We start from the raw sequence: 9,272 nt of genomic DNA, 5'->3' as shown, positions 1-9,272 counted from the left end.
ACCTCACTCCCCCCCCCCCGAGACCCCCACAATTCACCTGCCCGGGTCCCCTCACCTCACTCCCCCCCCCCCGAGACCCCCACCCCTCACCTTCCTGTCACCGCACAACTAACACCCCCCCCCGCCCCCGTGACACCTACACCACCCCACTGGGTCCCCTCACCTCACTCCCCCCCCCGAGACCCCCACAATTCACCTGCCCGACACCCCTCACCTCACCCCCCCCGAGACCCCCACAGCTCTCCCCCAGACCCCACCCCTCACCTTCCTGTCACCGCACAACTAACACCCTCCCCGCCCCGTGACACCTACACTTCACCCCACTGGGTCCCCTCACCTCACTTCCCCCCCCCGAGACCCCCACAATTCACCTGCCCGACACCCCTCACCTCACTCCCCCCGAGACCCCACCCCTCACCTTCCTGTCACCGCACAACTAACACCCCCCCCCCGCCACCCTGACACCTACACTTCACCTCACTGGGTCCCCTCACCTCACTCCCCCCCCCCCGATACCCCCACAATTCACCTGCCCGGGTCCCCTCACCTCTCTCCCCCCGAGACCCCCACCGCTCTCCCCAAGACCCCCCTCACCTCACCCCCCCCAGACCCCACCCCTCACCTTCCTGTCACCGCACAACTAACACCCCCCCCACTCCCCTGACACCTACACTTCACCCCACTGTGTCCCCTCACCTCACCTGCCCGACACCCCTCACCTCACTCCCCCCCCGAGACCCCCACAATTCACCTGCCCGACACCCCTCACCTCACTTCCCCCGAGTCCCCACCCCTCACCTTCCTGTCACCGCACAACTAACACCCCCCCCCCCGCCCCCCTGACACCTACCCTTCACCCCACTGGGTCCCTTCACCTCACTCCCCCCCCGAGACCCCCACAATTCACCTGCCCGGGTCCCCTCACCTCACTCCCCCCCCCCCGAGTCCCCACCCCTCACCTGCCCGACACCCCTCACCTCACTCCCCCCGCCCCCGTGACACCTACACTTCACCCCACTGGGTCCCCTCACCTCACTCCCCCCCGAGACCCCCACAATTCACCTGCCCGACACCCCTCACCTCACTCCCCGAGACCCCCACAGCTCTCCCCAAGACCCCCCTCACCTCACCCCCCTGAGACCCCACACCTCACCCCCCAGAGACCCCCACACACCTCCCCCAGTCCCCACACCTCACCTCACCCCCCCCAGACACCACCCCTCACCTTCCTGTCACCGCACAACTAACACCCCCCCGCCCCCTGACACCTACACCACCTCACTGGGTCCCCTCACCTCACTCCCCCCCGAGACCCCCGCAGCTCTCCCCAAGACCCCCCTCACACCCCCCCCTGAGACCCCCACACACCTCCCCCAGACCCCACCCCACCTCACTCCCCCCAGACCCCACCCCTCACCTTCCTGTCACCGCACAGCTAACACCTCCCGCCCCCCTGACACCTACACTTCACCCCACTGGGTGCCCACACCTCACTCCCCCCCCGAGACCCCTACAATTCACCTCCCCCAGTCCCCACACCTCACCTCACCCCCCCCAGACACCACCCCTCACCTTCCTGTCACCGCACAACTAACACCCCCCCGCCCCCTGACACCTACACCACCTCACTGGGTCCCCTCACCTCACTCCCCCCCGAGACCCCACCCCTCACCTCACTCCCCCCTGAGACCACCACACACCTCCCCCAGACCCCACCCCACCTCACCTCCCCAAGTCACCACCCCTCACCTTCCTGTCACCGGACAACTAACACCCCCCTGCCCCCCTGACACCTACACCACCTCACTGGGTCCCCACACCTCACCTCACCCCCCCCAGACCCCACAGCTCACCTTCCTGTGACCGCACATCTAACACCCCCCGCCCCCCTGAGACCTACACTACACATCACTGGGTCCCCTCACCTCACTCCCCCCCCCCAAGACCACTCACCTCACCCCCCCGAGACTCCACAGCTCTCCCCAAGACCACACACCCCCACGAGACCCCCACACCTCCCAGCAAGACCCCCTACACCTCACCAAAACCCACCACACCTCACCCCCCGAGACCCCCCACACCTCCCCTGAGACCCCCACACCTCACCCCCCGAGGCCCCCCACACCTCATCAAAACCCACCACACCTCACCCACCGAGACCCCCACACACCCCCCGAGACCCCACACCTTACCCCAAGAGACCCCACACCTCACCCCGAGACCCCCCACACCTCACCAAAACCCACCACACCTCACTCCCCAAGACCCCACATCTCACCCCCCGAGACCCCCACCGCTCACCTCCCTGAGACCCCACCCCTCACCTTCCTGTCACCGCACAACTAACACCCCCCCACCCCCCTGACACCTACACTTCACCCCACTGGGTCCCCTCACCTCACTCCCCCCCCCCGAGACCCCCACAATTCACCTGCCCGACACCCCTCACCTCACTCCCCCTGAGACCCCACACCTCACCCCGAGACCTCCACACCTCACCCCCCGAGGCCCCACACCTCACCCCGAGACCCCACACCTCACCCCCCGAGGCCCCCCACACCTCATCAAAACCCACCACACCTCACCCCCCGAGACCCCCACACACCCCCCGAGACCCCACACCTTACCCCAAGAGACCCCCAGACACCCCCCAAGACCCCCCACACCTCACCAAAACCCACCACACCTCACTCCCCAAGACCCCACACCTCACCCCCGATACCCCCACACAACCCCGAGACCCCACACCTCAACCCCCGAGACCCCCACACAACCCCGAGACCCCACACCTCACCCCCTGAGACCCCTCACCTCACCCCCCGAGAACCCTCACCTCACTCCCCCGAGACCCCCACACCTCACCCCCGAGACCCCCACACCTCACCCCCTGAGACCCCTCACCTCACCCCCCCCCGAGAACCCTCACCTCACTCCCCCGAGACCCCCACACCTCACCCCCGAGACCTCACACCTCACCCCCAGAGACCCCACACCTCACCCCCCGAGACCCCACAGCTCACCCCCTGAGACCCCACACACCCCCCAGTGACCCCCACACACCCCACAGAGACCCCACACCTCACCCCCCGGAGACCCCCCACATCTCACCAAAACCCACCACACTCCCCAAGACCCCACACCTCACCCCCAGAGACCCCACACCTCACCCCCCGGAGACCCCCCACACACCCTGAGACCTCACACCTCACCCCCCGGAGACCCCAACACCTCTCCCCCCCCGAGACCCCCACAACTCACCTGCCTGAGACCGCTCACCTCACTGGGTCCCCACCCCTCACCTTCCTGTGGCCACACAACTAACACCCCCCCGCCCCCCTGACACCTACACTTCACCCCACTGGGTCCCCTCACCTCACTCCCCCCCCGAGACCCCTCACCTCCCCCCCGAGACCCCACAGCTCTCCCCAAGATCCCCCACACCTCCCCCCCGAGACCCCGCAGCTCCCCCCCGAGACCCCCACAATTCACCTGCCCGACACCCCTCACCTCACTCCCCCCGAGTCCCCACCCCTCACCTTCCTATCACCGCACAACTAACACCTGACAACTACCTGACAACTACCCTTCACCCCACTGGGTCCCCTCACCCCCCGAGACCCCCACAATTCACCTGCCCGACACCCCTCACCTCACTCCCCCCGAGTCCCCACCCCTCACCTTCCTATCACCGCACAACTAACACCTGACAACCCCTGACAACTACCCTTCACCCCACTGGGTCCCCTCACCTCACTCCCCCCCCGAGACCCCCACAATTCACCTGCCCGGGTCCCCTCACCTCACTCCCCCCCCCCGAGTCCCCACCCCTCACCTGCCCGACACCCCTCACCTCACTCCCCCCCGAGACCCCCACAATTCACCTGCCCGACACCCCTCACCTCACTCCCCCCCCGAGACCCCCACATCTCACCCCCCGAGACCCCCACCCCTCACCTTCCTGTCACCGCACAACTAACACCCCCCCCGCCCCCCTGACACCTACACTTCACCCAACTGGGTCCCCTCACCTCACTCCCCCCCGAGACCCCCGCAGCTCTCCCCAAGACCCCCCTCACACCCCCCCCTGAGACCCCCACACACCTCCCCCAGACCCCACCCCACCTCACTCCCCCCAGACCCCACCCCTCACCTTCCTGTCACCGCACAGCTAACACCCCCCGCCCCCCTGACACCTACACTTCACCCCACTGGGTCCCCACACCTCACTCCCCCCCCGAGACCCCACAGCTCACCTGCCCGACACCCCTCACCTCACTCCCCCCCGAGACCCCACCCCTCACCTCACTCCCCCCCGAGACCCCTACAATTCACCTCCCCCAGTCCCCACACCTCACCTCACCCCCCCCAGACACCACCCCTCACCTTCCTGTCACCGCACAACTAACACCCCCCCGCCCCCTGACACCTACACCACCTCACTGGGTCCCCTCACCTCACTCCCCCCCGAGACCCCACCCCTCACCTCACTCCCCCCTGAGACCCCCACACACCTCCCCCAGACCCCACCCCACCTCACCTCCCCAAGTCACCACCCCTCACCTTCCTGTCACCGGACAACTAACACCCCCCTGCCCCCCTGACACCTACACCACCTCACTGGGTCCCCACACCTCACCTCACCCCCCCCAGACCCCACAGCTCACCTTCCTGTGACCGCACATCTAACACCCCCCGCCCCCCTGAGACCTACACTACACATCACTGGTCCCCTCACCTCACTCCCCCCCCCCGAGACCACTCACCTCACCCCCCCGAGACTCCACAGCTCTCCCCAAGACCACACACCCCCATGAGACCCCCACACCTCCCAGCAAGACCCCCTACACCTCACCAAAACCCACCACACCTCACCCCCCGAGACCCCCCACACCTCCCCTGAGACCCCCACACCTCACCCCCCGAGGCCCCCCACACCTCATCAAAACCCACCACACCTCACCCACCGAGACCCCCACACACCCCCCGAGACCCCACACCTTACCCCAAGAGACCCCACACCTCACCCCGAGACCCCCCACACCTCACCAAAACCCACCACACCTCACTCCCCAAGACCCCACATCTCACCCCCCGAGACCCCCACCGCTCACCTCCCTGAGACCCCACCCCTCACCTTCCTGTCACCGCACAACTAACACCCCCCCACCCCCCTGACACCTACACTTCACCCCACTGGGTCCCCTCACCTCACTCCCCCCCCCCCAAGACCCCCACAATTCACCTGCCCGACACCCCTCACCTCATTCCCCCTGAGACCCCACACCTCACCCCGAGACCTCCACACCTCACCCCCCGAGGCCCCACACCTCACCCCGAGACCCCACACCTCACCCCCCGAGGCCCCCCACACCTCATCAAAACCCACCACACCTCACCCCCCGAGACCCCCACACACCCCCCGAGACCCCACACCTTACCCCAAGAGACCCCCAGACACCCCCCAAAACCCCCCACACCTCACCAAAACCCACCACACCTCACTCCCCAAGACCCCACACCTCACCCCCGATACCCCCACACAACCCCGAGACCCCACACCTCAACCCCCGAGACCCCCACACAACCCCGAGACCCCACACCTCACCCTCCGAGACCCCACACCTCACCCCGAGACCCCCACACCTCACCCCCTGAGACCCCTCACCTCACCCCCCTGAGAACCCTCACCTCACTCCCCCGAGACCCCCACACCTCACCCCCGAGACCCCCACACCTCACCCCCTGAGACCCCTCACCTCACCCCCCCGAGAACCCTCACCTCACTCCCCCGAGACCCCCACACCTCACCCCCGAGACCTCACACCTCACCCCCAGAGACCCCACACCTCACCCCCCGAGACCCCACAGCTCATCCCCTGAGACCCCACACACCCCCCCAGTGACCCCCACACACCCCCCAGAGACCCCACACCTCACCCCCCGGAGACCCCCCACATCTCACCAAAACCCACCACACCTCACTCCCCAAGACCCCACACCTCACCCCCAGAGACCCCACACCTCACCCCCCGGAGACCCCCCACACACCCTGAGACCTCACACCTCACCCCCCGGAGACCCCAACACCTCTCCCCCCCCCGAGACCCCCACAACTCACTTGCCTGAGACCGCTCACCTCACTGGGTCCCCACCCCTCACCTTCCTGTGGCCACACAACTAACACCCCCCCCGCCCCCCTGACACCTACACTTCACCCCACTGGGTCCCCTCACCTCACTCCCCCCCCCGAGACCCCTCACCTCCCCCCCGAGACCCCACAGCTCTCCCCAAGATCCCCCACACCTCCCCCCCGAGACCCCGCAGCTCACCCCCCAGAGACCCCCACACACCTCCCCGTCCCCACCCCTCACCTTCCTGTGACCGCACAACTAACACCCCCCCCCGCCCCCCTGACACCTACACTTCACATCACTGGGTCCCCACACCTCACTCCCCCCCCCCGAGACCCCACAGCTCTCCCCAAGACCCCCCACACCTCACCCCCCGCGACCCCTCATCTCACCCGCCCGAGACCCCTCCTCACCCCCCTGAGACCCCTCACCTCACTCCCCCGACCCCCACACCTCACCCCCCGACCTCACACCTCACCCCCAGAGACCCCACACCTCACCCCCGAGACCCCACAGCTCCCCCCCTGAGACCCCACACCTCACCCCCCAGTGACCCCCACACCTCACCCCCCGAGACCCCCACACACTCCCCAGAGACCCCACTCCTCACCCCCCAGAGACCCCCGACACCTCCCCCCGAGATCCCACACACCCCCAGAGACCCCACCCCCCGAGACCCCACACCTCACCCCCCACAGCTCACCCCCTGAGACCCCACACCTCACCCCCAGAGACCCCACACCTCACCCCCAGAGACCCCACACCTCACCCCCCAGAGACCCCCACAGCTCACCCCCCCGAGACCCCCCACACCTCATCCCCTGAGACCTCACACCTCACCCCCAGAGACCCACAAAAAAAGTCTTGTCTAGAATAAATCAACAAGTTATAGATACTGGTAATAGAACCATAAACAAAAGGTTTTAAATTTAAAAGATGATCTAGTAAATTTTTATCAGGACCTATAGGAAAAGTAGCTAATTGGAAACGTAGAAAATCTCTCATTTGAAGATATCTGTAAAAATGTGATTTGGGAGTGCAAATTTATTTGACAATTGGTCAAATGAAGCAAGAGATCCTGAGGTAAACAGGTCCCAAAAACACTTAATACCTAGTTCGTCCCAATCTTTAAAGACTTTGTCAGTCATGGAAGGGATAAAAAAATAATTAAGGAGAATGGGAGATGATAATGAAAAATTTGCTAATCCAAAAAATTTTCTAAATTGAGACCAGATCCTTAAAGTTTGCTTAACAATTATATTATCTGTTGTTTTATTTGCTGAAAAAGAAGAGTATGATCCAAGAAGAGAGACAATAGAGGAATTTTTTACAGAATTGACTTCTAAGGAGACCCATGATGAGCAATCTTTATGATAAATATAATAGGACCAAATAGTAATATTCCTTATATTGGCAGCCCAATAGTAAAACCTAAAATTGGGTAGGGCTAGTCCATCCATCTCTTTATTTCTTTGTAAGTAAACTTTACTTAAACAAGCTTGTTTATTATTCCAAATATAAGAGGTTAAAATTGAATCTAAAGAATCAAAGTACGTCTTAGGAATAAAAATAGGTAAGGCCTGAAAAAGATATAAAAATTTAGGAAGAATCTTCATTTTAATCGAATTAATTCGGCCAATTAGGGATAAAGAAAGAGGGGACCATTTAGAAAGTGTCTTTTTCACATAATTCAATAAAGGGTTTAAGTTTTCTTTAAATAAATTCTTGAAGGTTTTAGTAATTGTTACACCTAGATATGTAAATTGACTTGTAACAACTTTGAACGGAAATTTGGCATTTGATGAAATTAGGTCATTCAAAGGAAATAGCTCACTTTTATGTAGTTTCAGCTTTATATCCTGAAAAAGAACTAAACTGGGAGACTAAAGAAAGAACCAAAGGTAAAGAAGTTTCAGTGTTAGAGATAAAAAGTAAAATATCATCAGCGTATAATGAAATTTTATGAGACATACCTTTCCTTAGCACACCAGAAATGTCCTTAGATTCTCCAAGTGCTATTGCTAAGGGTTCTATAGCTAAAGCAAAAAGTAAAGGACAGGGTGTGCTGTGGAGAACAGTCCGGCACCCCTTCATTAATCCTCTCGATGGGCCGGGTACTCTGCGCCACAGGTGGTCCACCTGCCTGACATTGGCCGTGGTGTGAGTGGAAATCAGTGTGTAAATGGATGAGGATGTCGAACTCAGTACTTTATCTCCAATAAAGCTTTGTCCTTAGCCTATCTGGGTCCCTGTCCCCTTCCCTTCTCCTTCCATTCCTTCCCATCCTCTGCATCTGGGCCCGAGGCGTCATTAATGGCAACATCACTTCCCAACTCTCTGGCTTTCAATCTTAAAAGTAAATTTATTATCAAAAACTACTTATACGTCGCCATCTCCTGCCCAGAGATTCATTTTCTTGTGGGCATACTGCATAAATCCACATTGGAATACTAACCATTATATGGCATGTTGGTGAGGGCAGTTCTTCCACTGTGGTTTTCCAGCAGCCATGGTGGTGAGGTCGATTATTCCTGTGTCTGATAGCCATGTTGGTGAGGGCAGTTCTTCCACTGTGGTTTTCCAGCAGCCATGGTGGTGAGGTCAATTATTCCTGTGTCTGATAGCCATGTTGGTGAGGGCAGTTCTTCCACTGTGGTTTTCCAGCAGCCATGGTGGTGAGGTCGATTCTTCCGGTGTCTGATAGCCATGTTGGTGAGGGCAGTTTTTGAAATTTCGCTATTAGCCATGTTGGTGAGGGCAGTTCTTCCACTGTGGTTTTCCAGCAGCCATGGTGGTGAGGTCGATTATGCCTGTGTCTGATAGCCATGTTGGTGAGGGCAGTTTTTGAAATTTCGCTATTAGCCATGTTGGTGAGGGCAGTTCTTCCACTGTGGTTTTCCAGCAGCCATGGTGGTGAGGTCGATTCTTCCACGGTCTCTAATAGCCATGTTGGTGAGGGCAGTTCTTCTGCGGTCACTGTCCAGCAGTTATTTTGATGCGATCGGTTCTTCCAATGTCACACTGCAACTGCCATGTTGCTGAGGTCCATTTTTCCACTGTGGCCCCCTGGCTTTTGGTTATTGGCTCTTTCGTCTGTGCAGTCTGGTGGCCATGTGGATGAGGGAGTGACCCCCCGTTGGC

This window comes from Hypanus sabinus (assembly GCF_030144855.1).
Source record: "Hypanus sabinus isolate sHypSab1 chromosome X1 unlocalized genomic scaffold, sHypSab1.hap1 SUPER_X1_unloc_6, whole genome shotgun sequence".
Lineage (NCBI taxonomy): Eukaryota > Metazoa > Chordata > Chondrichthyes > Myliobatiformes > Dasyatidae > Hypanus > Hypanus sabinus.
This window is presented reverse-complemented; position numbering follows the sequence as displayed.